This window comes from Pituophis catenifer, unplaced genomic scaffold, assembly GCF_029215685.1.
Source record: "Pituophis catenifer annectens isolate HBS135680 unplaced genomic scaffold, rPitCat1.0.hap2 SCAF_11, whole genome shotgun sequence".
Lineage (NCBI taxonomy): Eukaryota > Metazoa > Chordata > Lepidosauria > Squamata > Colubridae > Pituophis > Pituophis catenifer.
In genome coordinates, this window is record NW_027256891.1 from 23,796,400 (window position 1) to 23,816,910 (window position 20,511).

Sequence of the window (20,511 nt, forward strand, 5' to 3'; positions counted from 1 at the left end):
AACTCTTTTCTGAAGCCAATTTTTTTTTTTAAAACCAAAGGCAAAAAAGGACCCCAGGACAAGATTTAGGGTGGAATTCCATGTCTAAAAATGGTGTTGCTTCCACTTTTTAAAAATCAAGCCTTTTTGGTGCCGGGGGAAGAAAACGCATGACTCCGCGGTCAGGAAAATGCTTCCCAGGAACCAAACTCTTTTCTGAAGCCAATTTTTTTTTTGAAACCAAAGGCAAAAAAGGACCCCAGGACAAGATTTAGGGTGGAATTCCATGTCTAAAAATGGTGTTGCTTCCACTTTTTAAAAATCAAGCCTTTTTGGTGCCGGGGGAAGAAAACGCATGACTCCGCGGTCAGGGAAATGCTTCCCAGGAACCAAACTCTTTTCTGAAGCCAATTTTTTTTCTTTGAAACCAAAGGCAAAAAAGGACCCCAGGACACGATTGAGGGTGGAATTCCATGTCTAAAAATGGTGTTGCTTCCACTTTTTAAAAATCAAGACTTTTTGGTGCCGGGGGAAGAAAACGCATGACTCCGCGGTCAGGAAAATGCTTCCCATGAACCAAACTATTTTCTGAAGCCATTTTTTTTTTTGAAACCAAAGGCAAAAAAGGACCCCAGGACAAGATTGAGGGTGGAATTCCATGTCTAAAAATGGTGTTGCTTCCACTTTTTAAAAATCAAGCCTTTTTGGTGCCTGGGGAAGAAAACGCATGACTCCGCAGTCAGGAAAATGCTTCCCAGGAACCAAACTCTTTTCTGAAGCCAATTTTTTTTTTTAAACCAAAGGCAGAAAAGGACCCCAGGACAAGGTTGAGGGTGGAATTCCATGTCTAAAAATGGTGTTGCTTCCACTTTTTAAAAATCAAGCCTTTTTGGTGCCGGAGGAAGAAAATGCATGACTCCGCGGTCAGGAAAATGCTTCCCAGGAACCAAACTCTTTTCTGAAGCCAATTTTTTTTCTTTGAAACCAAAGGCAAAAAAGGACCCCAGGACACGATTGAGGGTGGAATTCCATGTCTAAAAATGGTGTTGCTTCCACTTTTTAAAAATCAAGCCTTTTTGGTGCCTGGGGAAGAAAACGCATGACTCCGCGGTCAGGGAAATGCTTCCCAGGATCCAAACTCTTTTCTGAAGCAAATTTTTTTTCTTTGAAACCAAAGGCAAAAAAGGACCCCAGGACAAGATTTAGGGTGGAATTCCATGTCTAAAAATGGTGTTGCTTCCACTTTTTAAAAATCAAGCCTTTTTGGTGCCGGGGGAAGAAAACGCATGACTCCGCGGTCAGGAAAATGCTTCCCAGGAACCAAACTCTTTTCTGAAGCCAATTTTTTTTTTGAAACCAAAGGCAAAAAAGGACCCCAGGACAAGATTGAGGGTGGAATTCCATGTCTAAAAATGGTGTTGCCTCCACTTTTTAAAAATCAAGCCTTTTTGGTGCCTGGGGAAGAAAACGCATGACTCCGCGGTCAGGAAAATGCTTCCCAGGAACCAAACTCTTTTCTGAAGCCAATTTTTTTTCTTTGAAACCAAAGGCAAAAAAGGACCCCAGGACACGATTGAGGGTGGAATTCCATGTCTAAAAATGGTGTTGCTTCCACTTTTTAAAAATCAAGCCTTTTTGGTGCCGGGGGAAGAAAAGACATGACTCCGCGGTCAGGAAAATGCTTCCCAGGAACCAAACTCTTTTCTGAAGCCAATTTTTTTTTTTTTGAAACCAAAGGCAGAAAAGGACCCCAGGACAAGATTTAGGGTGGAATTCCATGTCTAAAAATGGTGTTGCTTCCACTTTTTAAAAATCAAGCCTTTTTGGTGCCGGGGGAAGAAAACGCATGACTCCGCGGTCAGGAAAATGCTTCCCAGGAACCAAACTCTTTTCTGAAGCCAATTTTTTTTTTGAAACCAAAGGCAAAAAAGGACCCCAGGACAAGATTGAGGGTGGAATTCCATGTCTAAAAATGGTGTTGCTTCCACTTTTTAAAAATCAAGCCTTTTTGGTGCCGGGGGAAGAAAATGCATGACTCCGCGGTCAGGAAAATGCTTCCCAGGAACCAAACTCTTTTCTGAAGCCAATTTTTTTTTTTGAAACCAAAGGCAAAAAAGGACCCCAGGACAAGATTGAGGGTGGAATTCCATGTCTAAAAATGGTGTTGCTTCCACTTTTTAAAAATCAAGCCTTTTTGGTGCCTGGGGAAGAAAACGCATGACTCCGCGGTCAGGGAAATGCTTCCCAGGAACCAAACTCTTTTCTGAAGCCAATTTTTTTTCTTTGAAACCAAAGGCAAAAAAGGACCCCAGGACACGATTGAGGGTGGAATTCCATGTCTAAAAATGGTGTTGCTTCCACTTTTTAAAAATCAAGCCTTTTTGGTGCCGGGGGAAGAAAACGCATGACTCCGCGGTCAGGAAAATGCTTCCCAGGAACCAAACTCTTTTCTGAAGCCAATTTTTTTTTTGAAACCAAAGGCAAAAAAGGACCCCAGGACAAGATTGAGGGTGGAATTCCATGTCTAAAAATGGTGTTGCTGCCACTTTTTAAAAATCAAGCCTTTTTGGTGCCGGGGGAAGAAAACGCATGACTCCGCGGTCAGGAAAATGCTTCCCAGGAACCAAACTCTTTTCTGAAGCCAATTTTTTTTTTGAAACCAAAGGCAAAAAAGGACCCCAGGACAAGATTGAGGGTGGAATTCCATGTCTAAAAATGGTGTTGCTTCCACTTTTTAAAAATCAAGCCTTTTTGGTGCCTGGGGAAGAAAACGCATGACTCCGCGGTCAGGAAAATGCTTCCCAGGAACCAAACCCTTTTCTGAAGCCATTTTTTTTTTTGAAAGCAAAGGCAGAAAAGGACCCCAGGACAAGATTGAGGGTGGAATTCCATGTCTAAAAATGGTGTTGCTTCCACTTTTTAAAAATCAAGCCTTTTTGGTGCCGGGGGAAGAAAATGCATGACTCCGCGGTCAGGAAAATGCTTCCCAGGAACCAAACTCTTTTCTGAAGCCAATTTTTTTTTTGAAACCAAAGGCAAAAAAGGACCCCAGGACACGATTGAGGGTGGAATTCCATGTCTAAAAATGGTGTTGCTTCCACTTTTTAAAAATCAAGCCTTTTTGGTGCCGGGGGAAGAAAACGCATGACTCCGCGGTCAGGAAAATGCTTCCCAGGAACCAAACTCTTTTCTGAAGCCAATTTTTTTTTTGAAACCAAAGGCAAAAAAGGACCCCAGGACACGATTGAGGGTGGAATTCCATGTCTAAAAATGGTGTTGCTTCCACTTTTTAAAAATCAAGCCTTTTTGGTGCCAGGGGAAGAAAACGCATGACTCCGCGGTCAGGAAAATGCTTCCCAGGAACCAAACCCTTTTCTGAAGCCAATTTTTTTTTTTGAAAGCAAAGGCAGAAAAGGACCCCAGGACAAGATTGAGGGTGGAATTCCATGTCTAAAAATGGTGTTGCTTCCACTTTTTAAAAATCAAGCCTTTTGGGTGCCGGGTGAAGAAAATGCATGACTCCGCGGTCAGGAAAATGCTTCCCAGGAACCAAACTCTTTTCTGAAGCCAATTTTTTTTTTGAAACCAAAGGCAAAAAAGGACCCCAGGACACGATTGAGGGTGGAATTCCATGTCTAAAAATGGTGTTGCTTCCACTTTTTAAAAATCAAGCCTTTTTGGTGCCGGGGGAAGAAAACGCATGACTCCGCGGTCAGGAAAATGCTTCCCAGGAACCAAACTCTTTTCTGAAGCCAATTTTTTTTTTGAAACCAAAGGCAAAAAAGGACCCCAGGACAAGATTGAGGGTGGAATTCCATGTCTAAAAATGGTGTTGCTTCCACTTTTTAAAAATCAAGCCTTTTTGGTGCCTGGGGAAGAAAACGCATGACTCCGCGGTCAGGAAAATGCTTCCCAGGAACCAAACTCTTTTCTGAAGCCAATTTTTTTTTTGAAACCAAAGGCAAAAAAGGACCCCAGGACAAGATTGAGGGTGGAATTCCATGTCTAAAAATGGTGTTGCTTCCACTTTTTAAAAATCAAGCCTTTTTGGTGCCTGGGGAAGAAAACGCATGACTCCGCGGTCAGGAAAATGCTTCCCAGGAACCAAACTCTTTTCTGAAGCCAATTTTTTTTTTGAAACCAAAGGCAAAAAAGGACCCCAGGACAAGATTGAGGGTGGAATTCCATGTCTAAAAATGGTGTTGCTTCCACTTTTTAAAAATCAAGCCTTTTTGGTGCCTGGGGAAGAAAACGCATGACTCCGCGGTCAGGAAAATGCTTCCCAGGAACCAAACCCTTTTCTGAAGCCAATTTTTTTTTTGAAAGCAAAGGCAGAAAAGGACACCAGGACAAGATTGAGGGTGGAATTCCATGTCTAAAAATGGTGTTGCTTCCACTTTTTAAAAATCAAGCCTTTTTGGTGCCGGGGGAAGAAAATGCATGACTCCGCGGTCAGGAAAATGCTTCCCAGGAACCAAACTCTTTTCTGAAGCCAATTTTTTTTTTGAAACCAAAGGCAAAAAAGGACCCCAGGACACGATTGAGGGTGGAATTCCATGTCTAAAAATGGTGTTGCTTCCACTTTTTAAAAATCAAGCCTTTTTGGTGCCGGGGGAAGAAAACGCATGACTCCGCGGTCAGGAAAATGCTTCCCAGGAACCAAACTCTTTTCTGAAGCCAATTTTTTTTTTGAAACCAAAGGCAAAAAAGGACCCCAGGACAAGATTGAGGGTGGAATTCCATGTCTAAAAATGGTGTTGCTTCCACTTTTTAAAAATCAAGCCTTTTTGGTGCCTGGGGAAGAAAACGCATGACTCCGCGGTCAGGAAAATGCTTCCCAGGAACCAAACTCTTTTCTGAAGCCATTTTTTTTTTTTTTGAAACCAAAGGCAAAAAAGGACCCCAGGACAAGATTGAGGGTGGAATTCCATGTCTAAAAATGGTGTTGCTTCCACTTTTTAAAAATCAAGCCTTTTTGGTGCCTGGGGAAGAAAACGCATGACTCCGCGGTCAGGGAAATGCTTCCCAGGAACCAAACTCTTTTCTGAAGCCAATTTTTTTCCTTTGAAACCAAAGGCAAAAAAGGACCCCAGGACACGATTGAGGGTGGAATTCCATGTCTAAAAATGGTGTTGCTTCCACTTTATAAAAATCAAGCCTTTTTGGTGCCGGGGGAAGAAAACGCATGACTCCGCGGTCAGGAAAATGCTTCCCAGGAACCAAACTCTTTTCTGAAGCCAATTTTTTTTTTGAAACCAAAGGCAAAAAAGGACCCCAGGACAAGATTGAGGGTGGAATTCCATGTCTAAAAATGGTGTTGCTTCCACTTTTTAAAAATCAAGCCTTTTTGGTGCCGGGGGAAGAAAACGCATGACTCCGCGGTCAGGAAAATGCTTCCCAGGAACCAAACTCTTTTCTGAAGCCAATTTTTTTTTTGAAACCAAAGGCAAAAAAGGACCCCAGGACAAGATTGAGGGTGGAATTCCATGTCTAAAAATGGTGTTGCTTCCACTTTTTAAAAATCAAGCCTTTTTGGTGCCTGGGGAAGAAAACGCATGACTCCGCGGTCAGGAAAATGCTTCCCAGGAACCAAACCCTTTTCTGAAGCCAATTTTTTTTTTTGAAAGCAAAGGCAGAAAAGGACCCCAGGACAAGATTGAGGGTGGAATTCCATGTCTAAAAATGGTGTTGCTTCCACTTTTTAAAAATCAAGCCTTTTTGGTGCCGGGGGAAGAAAATGCATGACTCCGCGGTCAGGAAAATGCTTCCCAGGAACCAAACTCTTTTCTGAAGCCAATTTTTTTTTTGAAACCAAAGGCAAAAAAGGACCCCAGGACACGATTGAGGGTGGAATTCCATGTCTAAAAATGGTGTTGCTTCCACTTTTTAAAAATCAAGCCTTTTTGGTGCCGGGGGAAGAAAACGCATGACTCCGCGGTCAGGAAAATGCTTCCCAGGAACCAAACTCTTTTCTGAAGCCAATTTTTTTTTTGAAACCAAAGGCAAAAAAGGACCCCAGGACACGATTGAGGGTGGAATTCCATGTCTAAAAATGGTGTTGCTTCCACTTTTTAAAAATCAAGCCTTTTTGGTGCCGGGGGAAGAAAACGCATGACTCCGCGGTCAGGAAAATGCTTCCCAGGAACCAAACTCTTTTCTGAAGCCAATTTTTTTTTTGAAACCAAAGGCAAAAAAGGACCCCAGGACAAGATTGAGGGTGGAATTCCATGTCTAAAAATGGTGTTGCTTCCACTTTTTAAAAATCAAGCCTTTTTGGTGCCTGGGGAAGAAAACGCATGACTCCGCGGTCAGGAAAATGCTTCCCAGGAACCAAACTCTTTTCTGAAGCCAATTTTTTTTTTGAAACCAAAGGCAAAAAAGGACCCCAGGACAAGATTGAGGGTGGAATTCCATGTCTAAAAATGGTGTTGCTTCCACTTTTTAAAAATCAAGCCTTTTTGGTGCCTGGGGAAGAAAACGCATGACTCCGCGGTCAGGAAAATGCTTCCCAGGAACCAAACTCTTTTCTGAAGCCAATTTTTTTTTTGAAACCAAAGGCAAAAAAGGACCCCAGGACAAGATTGAGGGTGGAATTCCATGTCTAAAAATGGTGTTGCTTCCACTTTTTAAAAATCAAGCCTTTTTGGTGCCTGGGGAAGAAAACGCATGACTCCGCGGTCAGGAAAATGCTTCCCAGGAACCAAACCCTTTTCTGAAGCCAATTTTTTTTTTTTGAAAGCAAAGGCAGAAAAGGACACCAGGACAAGATTGAGGGTGGAATTCCATGTCTAAAAATGGTGTTGCTTCCACTTTTTAAAAATCAAGCCTTTTTGGTGCCGGGGGAAGAAAATGCATGACTCCGCGGTCAGGAAAATGCTTCCCAGGAACCAAACTCTTTTCTGAAGCCAATTTTTTTTTTGAAACCAAAGGCAAAAAAGGACCCCAGGACACGATTGAGGGTGGAATTCCATGTCTAAAAATGGTGTTGCTTCCACTTTTTAAAAATCAAGCATTTTTGGTGCCGGGGGAAGAAAACGCATGACTCCGAGGTCAGGAAAATGCTTCCCAGGAACCAAACTCTTTTCTGAAGCCAATTTTTTTTTTGAAACCAAAGGCAAAAAAGGACCCCAGGACACGATTGAGGGTGGAATTCCATGTCTAAAAATGGTGTTGCTTCCACTTTTTAAAAATCAAGCCTTTTTGGTGCCGGGGGAAGAAAACGCATGACTCCGCGGTCAGGAAAATGCTTCCCAGGAACCAAACTCTTTTCTGAAGCCAATTTTTTTTTTGAAACCAAAGGCAAAAAAGGACCCCAGGACAAGATTGAGGGTGGAATTCCATGTCTAAAAATGGTGTTGCTTCCACTTTTTAAAAATCAAGCCTTTTTGGTGCCTGGGGAAGAAAACGCATGACTCCGCGGTCAGGAAAATGCTTCCCAGGAACCAAACTCTTTTCTGAAGCCAATTTTTTTTTTGAAACCAAAGGCAAAAAAGGACCCCAGGACAAGATTGAGGGTGGAATTCCATGTCTAAAAATGGTGTTGCTTCCACTTTTTAAAAATCAAGCCTTTTTGGTGCCTGGGGAAGAAAACGCATGACTCCGCGGTCAGGAAAATGCTTCCCAGGAACCAAACTCTTTTCTGAAGCCAATTTTTTTTTTGAAACCAAAGGCAAAAAAGGACCCCAGGACAAGATTGAGGGTGGAATTCCATGTCTAAAAATGGTGTTGCTTCCACTTTTTAAAAATCAAGCCTTTTTGGTGCCTGGGGAAGAAAACGCATGACTCCGCGGTCAGGAAAATGCTTCCCAGGAACCAAACCCTTTTCTGAAGCCAATTTTTTTTTTTTGAAAGCAAAGGCAGAAAAGGACACCAGGACAAGATTGAGGGTGGAATTCCATGTCTAAAAATGGTGTTGCTTCCACTTTTTAAAAATCAAGCCTTTTTGGTGCCGGGGGAAGAAAATGCATGACTCCGCGGTCAGGAAAATGCTTCCCAGGAACCAAACTCTTTTCTGAAGCCAATTTTTTTTTTGAAACCAAAGGCAAAAAAGGACCCCAGGACACGATTGAGGGTGGAATTCCATGTCTAAAAATGGTGTTGCTTCCACTTTTTAAAAATCAAGCATTTTTGGTGCCGGGGGAAGAAAACGCATGACTCCGAGGTCAGGAAAATGCTTCCCAGGAACCAAACTCTTTTCTGAAGCCAATTTTTTTTTTGAAACCAAAGGCAAAAAAGGACCCCAGGACAAGATTGAGGGTGGAATTCCATGTCTAAAAATGGTGTTGCTTCCACTTTTTAAAAATCAAGCCTTTTTGGTGCCTGGGGAAGAAAACGCATGACTCCGCGGTCAGGAAAATGCTTCCCAGGAACCAAACTCTTTTCTGAAGCCATTTTTTTTTTTTTTGAAACCAAAGGCAAAAAAGGACCCCAGGACAAGATTGAGGGTGGAATTCCATGTCTAAAAATGGTGTTACTTCCACTTTTTAAAAATCAAGCCTTTTTGGTGCCGGGGGAAGAAAACGCATGACTCCGCAGTCAGGAAAATGCTTCCCAGGAACCAAACTCTTTTCTGAAGCCAATTTTTTTTTTTAAAACCAAAGGCAAAAAAGGACCCCAGGACAAGATTTAGGGTGGAATTCCATGTCTAAAAATGGTGTTGCTTCCACTTTTTAAAAATCAAGCCTTTTTGGTGCCGGGGGAAGAAAACGCATGACTCCGCGGTCAGGAAAATGCTTCCCAGGAACCAAACTCTTTTCTGAAGCCAATTTTTTTTTTTTGAAACCAAAGGCAAAAAAGGACCCCAGGACAAGATTTAGGGTGGAATTCCATGTCTAAAAATGGTGTTGCTTCCACTTTTTAAAAATCAATCCTTTTTGGTGCCGGGGGAAGAAAACGCATGACTCCGCGGTCAGGAAAATGCTTCCCAGGAACCAAACTCTTTTCTGAAGCCAATTTTTTTTTTGAAACCAAAGGCAGAAAAGGACCCCAGGATAAGATTGAGGGTGGAATTCCATGTCTAAAAATGGTGTTGCTTCCACTTTTTAAAAATCAAGCCTTTTTGGTGCCTGGGGAAGAAAATGCATGACTCCGCGGTCAGGAAAATGCTTCCCAGGAACCAAACTCTTTTCTGAAGCCAATTTTTTTTTGAAACCAAAGGCAAAAAAGGACCCCAGGACAAGATTGAGGGTGGAATTCCATGTCTAAAAATGGTGTTGCTTCCACTTTTTAAAAATCAAGCCTTTTTGGTGCCGGGGGAAGAAAACGCATGACTCCGCGGTCAGGAAAATGCTTCCCAGGAACCAAACTCTTTTCTGAAGCCAATTTTTTTTTTTTGAAACCAAAGGCAAAAAAGGACCCCAGGACAAGATTGAGGGTGGAATTCCATGTCTTAAAATGGTGTTGCTTCCACTTTTTAAAAATCAATCCTTTTTGGTGCCGGGGGAAGAAAACGCATGACTCCGCGGTCAGGAAAATGCTTCCCAGGAACCAAACTCTTTTCTGAAGCCAATTTTTTTTTTTTGAAACCAAAGGCAAAAAAGGACCCCAGGACAAGATTGAGGGTGGAATTCCATGTCTAAAAATGGTGTTGCTTCCACTTTTTAAAAATCAATCCTTTTTGGTGCCGGGGGAAGAAAACGCATGACTCCGCGGTCAGGAAAATGCTTCCCAGGAACCAAACTCTTTTCTGAAGCCAATTTTTTTTTTGAAACCAAAGGCAGAAAAGGACCCCAGGATAAGATTGAGGGTGGAATTCCATGTCTAAAAATGGTGTTGCTTCCACTTTTTAAAAATCAAGCCTTTTTGGTGCCTGGGGAAGAAAATGCATGACTCCGCGGTCAGGAAAATGCTTCCCAGGAACCAAACTCTTTTCTGAAGCCAATTTTTTTTTGAAACCAAAGGCAAAAAAGGACCCCAGGACAAGATTTAGGGTGGAATTCCATGTCTAAAAATGGTGTTGCTTCCACTTTTTAAAAATCAATCCTTTTTGGTGCCGGGGGAAGAAAACACATGACTCCGCGGTCAGGAAAATGCTTCCCAGGAACCAAACTCTTTTCTGAAGCCAATTTTTTTTTTGAAACCAAAGGCAAAAAAGGACCCCAGGACATGATTGAGGGTGGAATTCCATGTCTAAAAATGGTGTTGCTTCCACTTTTTAAAAATCAAGTCTTTTTGGTGCCTGGGGAAGAAAACGCATGACTCCGCGGTCAGGAAAATGCTTCCCAGGAACCAAACTCTTTTCTGAAGCCAATTTTTTTTTTGAAACCAAAGGCAGAAAAGGACCCCAGGATAAGATTGAGGGTGGAATTCCATGTCTAAAAATGGTGTTGCTTCCACTTTTTAAAAATCAAGCCTTTTTGGTGCCTGGGGAAGAAAATGCATGACTCCGCGGTCAGGAAAATGCTTCCCAGGAACCAAACTCTTTTCTGAAGCCAATTTTTTTTTTGAAACCAAAGGCAAAAAAGGACCCCAGGACAAGATTGAGGGTGGAATTCCATGTCTAAAAATGGTGTTGCTTCCACTTTTTAAAAATCAAGCCTTTTTGGTGCCGGGGGAAGAAAACGCATGACTCTGCGGTCAGGAAAATGCTTCCCAGGAACCAAACTCTTTTCTGAAGCCAATTTTTTTTTTGAAACCAAAGGCAAAAAAGGACCTCAGGACAAGATTGAGGGTGGAATTCCATGTCTAAAAATGGTGTTGCTTCCACTTTTTAAAAATCAAGCCTTTTTGGTGCCTGGGGACGAAAACGCATGACTCCGCGGTCAGGAAAATGCTTCCCAGCAACCAAACTCTTTTCTGAAGCCAATTTTTTTTTTGAAACCAAAGGCCGAAAAGGACCCCAGGATAAGATTGAGGGTGGAATTCCATGTCTAAAAATGGTGTTGCTTCCACTTTTTAAAAATCAAGCCTTTTTGGTGCCGGGGGAAGAAAACGCATGACTCCGCGGTCAGGAAAATGCTTCCCAGGAACCAAACTCTTTTCTGAAGCCAATTTTTTTTTTGAAACCAAAGGCAAAAAAGGACCCCAGGACAAGATTGAGGGTGGAATTCCATGTCTAAAAATGGTGTTGCTTCCACTTTTTAAAAATCAAGCCTTTTTGGTGCCTGGGAAAGAAAACGCATGACTCCGCGGTCAGGGAAATGCTTCCCAGGAACCAAACTCTTTTCTGAAGCCAAATTTTTTTCTTTGAAACCAAAGGCAAAAAAGGACCACAGGACAAGATTGAGGGTGGAATTCCATGTCTAAAAATGGTGTTGCTTCCACTTTTTAAAAATCAAGCCTTTTTGGTGCCTGGGGAAGAAAACGCATGACTCCGCGGTCAGGAAAATGCTTCCCAGGAACCAAACTCTTTTCTGAAGCCAATTTTTTTTTTGAAACCAAAGGCAGAAAAGGACCCCAGGACAAGATTGAGGGTGGAATTCCATGTCTAAAAATGGTGTTGCTTCCACTTTTTAAAAATCAAGCCTTTTTGGTGCCGGGGGAAGAAAATGCATGACTCCGCGGTCAGGAAAATGCTTCCGAGGGACCAAACTCTTTTCTGAAGCCAATTTTTTTTTGAAACCAAAGGCAAAAAAGGACCCCAGGACAAGATTGAGGGTGGAATTCCATGTCTAAAAATGGTGTTGCTTCCACTTTTTAAAAATCAAGCCTTTTTGGTGCCTGGGGAAGAAAACGCATGACTCCGCGGTCAGGAAAATGCTTCCCAGGAACCAAACTCTTTTCTGAAGCCAATTTTTTTCCTTTGAAACCAAAGGCAAAAAAGGACCCCAGGACACGATTGAGGGTGGAATTCCATGTCTAAAAATGGTGTTGCTTCCACTTTTTAAAAATCAAACCTTTTTGGTGCCGGGGGAAGAAAACGCATGACTCCGCGGTCAGGAAAATGCTTCCCAGGAACCAAACTCTTTTCTGAAGCCAATTTTTTTTTTGAAACCAAAGGCCAAAAAGGACCCCAGGACAAGATTGAGGGTGGAATTCCATGTCTAAAAATGGTGTTGCTTCCACTTTTTAAAAATCAAGCCTTTTTGGTGCCGGGGGAAGAAAACGCATGACTCCGCGGTCAGGAAAATGCTTCCCAGGAACCAAACTCTTTTCTGAAGCCAATATTTTTTTTTTTTTTGAAACCAAAGGCAAAAAAGGACCCCAGGACAAGATTGAGGGTGGAATTCCATGTCTAAAAATGGTGTTGCTTCCACTTTTTAAAAATCAAGCCTTTTTGGTGCCGGGGGAAGAAAACGCATGACTCCGCGGTCAGGAAAATGCTTCCCAGGAACCAAACTCTTTTCTGAAGCCAATTTTTTTTTTGAAACCAAAGGCAAAAAAGGACCCCAGGACAAGATTGAGGGTGGAATTCCATGTCTAAAAATGGTGTTGCTTCCACTTTTTAAAAATCAAGCCTTTTTGGTGCCGGGGGAAGAAAATGGATGTCTCCGCGGTCAGGAAAATGCTTCCCAGGAACCAAACTCTTTTCTGAAGCCAATTTTTTTTTTGAAACCAAAGGCAAAAAAGGACCCCAGGACACGATTGAGGGTGGAATTCCATGTCTAAAAATGGTGTTGCTTCCACTTTTTAAAAATCAAGCCTTTTTGGTGCCGGGGGAAGAAAACGCATGACTCCGCGGTCAGGAAAATGCTTCCCAGGAACCAAACTCTTTTCTGAAGCCAATTTTTTTTTTAAAAACCAAAGGCAAAAAAGGACCCCAGGACAAGATTGAGGGTGGAATTCCATGTCTAAAAATGGTGTTGCTTCCACTTTTTAAAAATCAAGCCTTTTTGGTGCCGGGGGAAGAAAATGCAGGACTCCGCGGTCAGGAAAATGCTTCCCAGGAACCAAACTCTTTTCTGAAGCCAATTTTTTTTTTGAAACCAAAGGCAAAAAAGGACCCCAGGACAAGATTGAGGGTGGAATTCCATGTCTAAAAATGGTGTTGCTTCCACTTTTTAAAAATCAAGCCTTTTTGGTGCCTGGGGAAGAAAACGCATGACTCCGCGGTCAGGGAAATGCTTCCCAGGAACCAAACTCTTTTCTGAAGCCAATTTTTTTTCTTTGAAACCAAAGGCAAAAAAGGACCCCAGGACACGATTGAGGGTGGAATTCCATGTCTAAAAATGGTGTTGCTTCCACTTTTAAAAAATCAAGCCTTTTTGGTGCCGGGGGAAGAAAACGCATGACTCCGCGGTCAGGAAAATGCTTCCCAGGAACCAAACTCTTTTCTGAAGCCAATTTTTTTTTTGAAACCAAAGGCCAAAAAGGACCCCAGGACAAGATTGAGGGTGGAATTCCATGTCTAAAAATGGTGTCGCTTCCACTTTTTAAAAATCAAGCCTTTTTGGTGCCGGGGGAAGAAAACGCATGACTCCGCGGTCAGGAAAATGCTTCCCAGGAACCAAACTCTTTTCTGAAGCCAATTTTTTTTTTGAAACCAAAGGCAAAAAAGGACCCCAGGACAAGATTGAGGGTGGAATTCCATGTCTAAAAATGGTGTTGCTTCCACTTTTTAAAAATCAAGCCTTTTTGGTGCCGGGGGAAGAAAATGCAGGACTCCGCGGTCAGGAAAATGCTTCCCAGGAACCAAACTCTTTTCTGAAGCCAATTTTTTTTTTGAAACCAAAGGCAAAAAAGGACCCCAGGACAAGATTGAGGGTGGAATTCCATGTCTAAAAATGGTGTTGCTTCCACTTTTTAAAAATCAAGCCTTTTTGGTGCCTGGGGAAGAAAACGCATGACTCCGCGGTCAGGGAAATGCTTCCCAGGAACCAAACTCTTTTCTGAAGCCAATTTTTTTTCTTTGAAACCAAAGGCAAAAAAGGACCCCAGGACACGATTGAGGGTGGAATTCCATGTCTAAAAATGGTGTTGCTTCCACTTTTAAAAAATCAAGCCTTTTTGGTGCCGGGGGAAGAAAACGCATGACTCCGCGGTCAGGAAAATGCTTCCCAGGAACCAAACTCTTTTCTGAAGCCAATTTTTTTTTTGAAACCAAAGGCCAAAAAGGACCCCAGGACAAGATTGAGGGTGGAATTCCATGTCTAAAAATGGTGTCGCTTCCACTTTTTAAAAATCAAGCCTTTTTGGTGCCGGGGGAAGAAAACGCATGACTCCGCGGTCAGGAAAATGCTTCCCAGGAACCAAACTCTTTTCTGAAGCCAATTTTTTTTTTGAAACCAAAGGCAAAAAAGGACCCCAGGACAAGATTGAGGGTGGAATTCCATGTCTAAAAATGGTGTTGCTTCCACTTTTTAAAAATCAAGCCTTTTTGGTGCCGGGGGAAGAAAACGCATGACTCCGCGGTCAGGAAAATGCTTCCCAGGAACCAAACTCTTTTCTGAAGCCAATTTTTTTTTTTTTGAAACCAAAGGCAAAAAAGGACCCCAGGACAAGATTGAGGGTGGAATTCCATGTCTAAAAATGGTGTTGCTTCCACTTTTTAAAAATCAAGCCTTTTTGGTGCCTGGGGAAGAAAACGCATGACTCCGCGGTCAGGAAAATGCTTCCCAGGAACCAAACTCTTTTCTGAAGCCAATTTTTTTTCTTTGAAACCAAAGGCAAAAAAGGACCCCAGGACACGATTGAGGGTGGAATTCCATGTCTAAAAATGGTGTTGCTTCCACTTTTTGAAAATCAAGCCTTTTTGGTGTCGGGGGAAGAAAACGCATGACTCCGCGGTCAGGAAAATGCTTCCCAGGAACCAAACTCTTTTCTGAAGCCAATTTTTTTTTTGAAACCAAAGGCCAAAAAGGACCCCAGGACAAGATTGAGGGTGGAATTCCATGTCTAAAAATGGTGTCGCTTCCACTTTTTAAAAATCAAGCCTTTTTGGTGCCGGGGGAAGAAAACGCATGACTCCGCGGTCAGGAAAATGCTTCCCAGGAACCAAACTCTTTTCTGAAGCCAATTTTTTTTTTGAAACCAAAGGCAAAAAAGGACCCCAGGACAAGATTGAGGGTGGAATTCCATGTCTAAAAATGGTGTTGCTTCCACTTTTTAAAAATCAAGCCTTTTTGTTGCCGGGGGAAGAAAATGCATGACTCCGCGGTCAGGAAAATGCTTCCGAGGTACCAAACTCTTTTCTGAAGCCAATTTTTTTTTTGAAACCAAAGGCAAAAAAGGACCCCAGGACAAGATTGAGGGTGGAATTCCATGTCTAAAAATGGTGTTGCTTCCACTTTTTAAAAATCAAGCCTTTTTGGTGCCTGGGGAAGAAAACGCATGACTCCGCGGTCAGGAAAATGCTTCCCAGGAACCAAACTCTTTTCTGAAGCCAATTTTTTTTCTTTGAAACCAAAGGCAAAAAAGGACCCCAGGACACGATTGAGGGTGGAATTCCATGTCTAAAAATGGTGTTGCTTCCACTTTTTAAAAATCAAGCCTTTTTGGTGCCGGGGGAAGAAAACGCATGACTCCGCGGTCAGGAAAATGCTTCCCAGGAACCAAACTCTTTTCTGAAGCCAATTTTTTTTTTGAAACCAAAGGCAAAAAAGGACCCCAGGACAAGATTGAGGGTGGAATTCCATGTCTAAAAATGGTGTTGCTTCCACTTTTTAAAAATCAAGCCTTTTTGGTACCTGGGGAAGAAAACACATGACTCCGCGGTCAGGAAAATGCTTCCCAGGAACCAAACTCTTTTCTGAAGCCAATTTTTTTTTTGAAACCAAAGGCAAAAAAGGACCCCAGGACACGATTGAGGGTGGAATTCCATGTCTAAAAATGGTGTTGCTTCCACTTTTTAAAAATCAAGCCTTTTTGGTGCCGGGGGAAGAAAACGCATGACTCCGCGGTCAGGAAAATGCTTCCCAGGAACCAAACTCTTTTCTGAAGCCAATTTTTTTTTTAAAAACCAAAGGCAAAAAAGGACCCCAGGACAAGATTGAGGGTGGAATTCCATGTCTAAAAATGGTGTTGCTTCCACTTTTTAAAAATCAAGCCTTTTTGGTGCCGGGGGAAGAAAATGCAGGACTCCGCGGTCAGGAAAATGCTTCCCAGGAACCAAACTCTTTTCTGAAGCCAATTTTTTTTTTGAAACCAAAGGCAAAAAAGGACCCCAGGACAAGATTGAGGGTGGAATTCCATGTCTAAAAATGGTGTTGCTTCCACTTTTTAAAAATCAAGCCTTTTTGGTGCCTGGGGAAGAAAACGCATGACTCCGCGGTCAGGGAAATGCTTCCCAGGAACCAAACTCTTTTCTGAAGCCAATTTTTTTTCTTTGAAACCAAAGGCAAAAAAGGACCCCAGGACACGATTGAGGGTGGAATTCCATGTCTAAAAATGGTGTTGCTTCCACTTTTAAAAAATCAAGCCTTTTTGGTGCCGGGGGAAGAAAACGCATGACTCCGCGGTCAGGAAAATGCTTCCCAGGAACCAAACTCTTTTCTGAAGCCAATTTTTTTTTTGAAACCAAAGGCCAAAAAGGACCCCAGGACAAGATTGAGGGTGGAATTCCATGTCTAAAAATGGTGTCGCTTCCACTTTTTAAAAATCAAGCCTTTTTGGTGCCGGGGGAAGAAAACGCATGACTCCGCGGTCAGGAAAATGCTTCCCAGGAACCAAACTCTTTTCTGAAGCCAATTTTTTTTTTGAAACCAAAGGCAAAAAAGGACCCCAGGACAAGATTGAGGGTGGAATTCCATGTCTAAAAATGGTGTTGCTTCCACTTTTTAAAAATCAAGCCTTTTTGGTGCCGGGGGAAGAAAATGCAGGACTCCGCGGTCAGGAAAATGCTTCCCAGGAACCAAACTCTTTTCTGAAGCCAATTTTTTTTTTGAAACCAAAGGCAAAAAAGGACCCCAGGACAAGATTGAGGGTGGAATTCCATGTCTAAAAATGGTGTTGCTTCCACTTTTTAAAAATCAAGCCTTTTTGGTGCCTGGGGAAGAAAACGCATGACTCCGCGGTCAGGGAAATGCTTCCCAGGAACCAAACTCTTTTCTGAAGCCAATTTTTTTTCTTTGAAACCAAAGGCAAAAAAGGACCCCAGGACACGATTGAGGGTGGAATTCCATGTCTAAAAATGGTGTTGCTTCCACTTTTAAAAAATCAAGCCTTTTTGGTGCCGGGGGAAGAAAACGCATGACTCCGCGGTCAGGAAAATGCTTCCCAGGAACCAAACTCTTTTCTGAAGCCAATTTTTTTTTTGAAACCAAAGGCCAAAAAGGACCCCAGGACAAGATTGAGGGTGGAATTCCATGTCTAAAAATGGTGTCGCTTCCACTTTTTAAAAATCAAGCCTTTTTGGTGCCGGGGGAAGAAAACGCATGACTCCGCGGTCAGGAAAATGCTTCCCAGGAACCAAACTCTTTTCTGAAGCCAATTTTTTTTTTGAAACCAAAGGCAAAAAAGGACCCCAGGACAAGATTGAGGGTGGAATTCCATGTCTAAAAATGGTGTTGCTTCCACTTTTTAAAAATCAAGCCTTTTTGGTGCCGGGGGAAGAAAACGCATGACTCCGCGGTCAGGAAAATGCTTCCCAGGAACCAAACTCTTTTCTGAAGCCAATTTTTTTTTTTTTGAAACCAAAGGCAAAAAAGGACCCCAGGACAAGATTGAGGGTGGAATTCCATGTCTAAAAATGGTGTTGCTTCCACTTTTTAAAAATCAAGCCTTTTTGGTGCCTGGGGAAGAAAACGCATGACTCCGCGGTCAGGAAAATGCTTCCCAGGAACCAAACTCTTTTCTGAAGCCAATTTTTTTTCTTTGAAACCAAAGGCAAAAAAGGACCCCAGGACACGATTGAGGGTGGAATTCCATGTCTAAAAATGGTGTTGCTTCCACTTTTTGAAAATCAAGCCTTTTTGGTGTCGGGGGAAGAAAACGCATGACTCCGCGGTCAGGAAAATGCTTCCCAGGAACCAAACTCTTTTCTGAAGCCAATTTTTTTTTTGAAACCAAAGGCCAAAAAGGACCCCAGGACAAGATTGAGGGTGGAATTCCATGTCTAAAAATGGTGTCGCTTCCACTTTTTAAAAATCAAGCCTTTTTGGTGCCGGGGGAAGAAAACGCATGACTCCGCGGTCAGGAAAATGCTTCCCAGGAACCAAACTCTTTTCTGAAGCCAATTTTTTTTTTGAAACCAAAGGCAAAAAAGGACCCCAGGACAAGATTGAGGGTGGAATTCCATGTCTAAAAATGGTGTTGCTTCCACTTTTTAAAAATCAAGCCTTTTTGTTGCCGGGGGAAGAAAATGCATGACTCCGCGGTCAGGAAAATGCTTCCGAGGTACCAAACTCTTTTCTGAAGCCAATTTTTTTTTTGAAACCAAAGGCAAAAAAGGACCCCAGGACAAGATTGAGGGTGGAATTCCATGTCTAAAAATGGTGTTGCTTCCACTTTTTAAAAATCAAGCCTTTTTGGTGCCTGGGGAAGAAAACGCATGACTCCGCGGTCAGGAAAATGCTTCCCAGGAACCAAACTCTTTTCTGAAGCCAATTTTTTTTCTTTGAAACCAAAGGCAAAAAAGGACCCCAGGACACGATTGAGGGTGGAATTCCATGTCTAAAAATGGTGTTGCTTCCACTTTTTAAAAATCAAGCCTTTTTGGTGCCGGGGGAAGAAAACGCATGACTCCGCGGTCAGGAAAATGCTTCCCAGGAACCAAACTCTTTTCTGAAGCCAATTTTTTTTTTGAAACCAAAGGCAAAAAAGGACCCCAGGACAAGATTGAGGGTGGAATTCCATGTCTAAAAATGGTGTTGCTTCCACTTTTTAAAAATCAAGCCTTTTTGGTGCCGGGGGAAGAAAATGCATGTCTCCGCGGTCAGGAAAATGCTTCCCAGGAACCAAACTCTTTTCTGAAGCCAATTTTTTTTTTGAAACCAAAGGCAAAAAAGGACCCCAGGACACGATTGAGGGTGGAATTCCATGTCTAAAAATGGTGTTGCTTCCACTTTTTAAAAATCAAGCCTTTTTGGTGCCGGGGGAAGAAAACGCATGACTCCGCGGTCAGGAAAATGCTTCCCAGGAACCAAACTCTTTTCTGAAGCCAATTTTTTTTTTGAAACCAAAGGCCAAAAAGGACCCCAGGACAAGATTGAGGGTGGAATTCCATGTCTAAAAATGGTGTTGCTTCCACTTTTTAAAAATCAAGCCTTTTTGGTGCCGGGGGAAGAAAACGCATGACTCCGCGGTCAGGAAAATGCTTCCCAGGAACCAAACTCTTTTCTGAAGCCAATTTTTTTTTTTGAAACCAAAGGCAAAAAAGGACCCCAGGACAAGATTGAGGGTGGAATTCCATGTCTAAAAATGGTGTTGCTTCCACTTTTTAAAAATCAAGCCTTTTTGGTGCCGGGGGAAGAAAATGCAGGACTCCGCGGTCAGGAAAATGCTTCCCAGGAACCAAACTCTTTTCTGAAGCCAATTTTTTTTTTGAAACCAAAGGCAAAAAAGGACCCCAGGACAAGATTGAGGGTGGAATTCCATGTCTAAAAATGGTGTTGCTTCCACTTTTTAAAAATCAAGCCTTTTTGGTGCCTGGGGAAGAAAACGCATGACTCCGCGGTCAGGGAAATGCTTCCCAGGAACCAAACTCTTTTCTGAAGCCAATTTTTTTTCTTTGAAACCAAAGGCAAAAAAGGACCCCAGGACACGATTGAGGGTGGAATTCCATGTCTAAAAATGGTGTTGCTTCCACTTTTAAAAAATCAAGCCTTTTTGGTGCCGGGGGAAGAAAACGCATGACTCCGCGGTCAGGAAAATGCTTCCCAGGAACCAAACTCTTTTCTGAAGCCAATTTTTTTTTTGAAACCAAAGGCCAAAAAGGACCCCAGGACAAGATTGAGGGTGGAATTCCATGTCTAAAAATGGTGTCGCTTCCACTTTTTAAAAATCAAGCCTTTTTGGTGCCGGGGGAAGAAAACGCATGACTCCGCGGTCAGGAAAATGCTTCCCAGGAACCAAACTCTTTTCTGAAGCCAATTTTTTTTTTGAAACCAAAGGCAAAAAAGGACCCCAGGACAAGATTGAGGGTGGAATTCCATGTCTAAAAATGGTGTTGCTTCCACTTTTTAAAAATCAAGCCTTTTTGGTGCCGGGGGAAGAAAATGCAGGACTCCGCGGTCAGGAAAATGCTTCCCAGGAACCAAACTCTTTTCTGAAGCCAATTTTTTTTTTGAAACCAAAGGCAAAAAAGGACCCCAGGACAAGATTGAGGGTGGAATTCCATGTCTAAAAATGGTGTTGCTTCCACTTTTTAAAAATCAAGCCTTTTTGGTGCCTGGGGAAGAAAACGCATGACTCCGCGGTCAGGGAAATGCTTCCCAGGAACCAAACTCTTTTCTGAAGCCAATTTTTTTTCTTTGAAACCAAAGGCAAAAAAGGACCCCAGGACACGATTGAGGGTGGAATTCCATGTCTAAAAATGGTGTTGCTTCCACTTTTAAAAAATCAAGCCTTTTTGGTGCCGGGGGAAGAAAACGCATGACTCCGCGGTCAGGAAAATGCTTCCCAGGAACCAAACTCTTTTCTGAAGCCAATTTTTTTTTTGAAACCAAAGGCCAAAAAGGACCCCAGGACAAGATTGAGGGTGGAATTCCATGTCTAAAA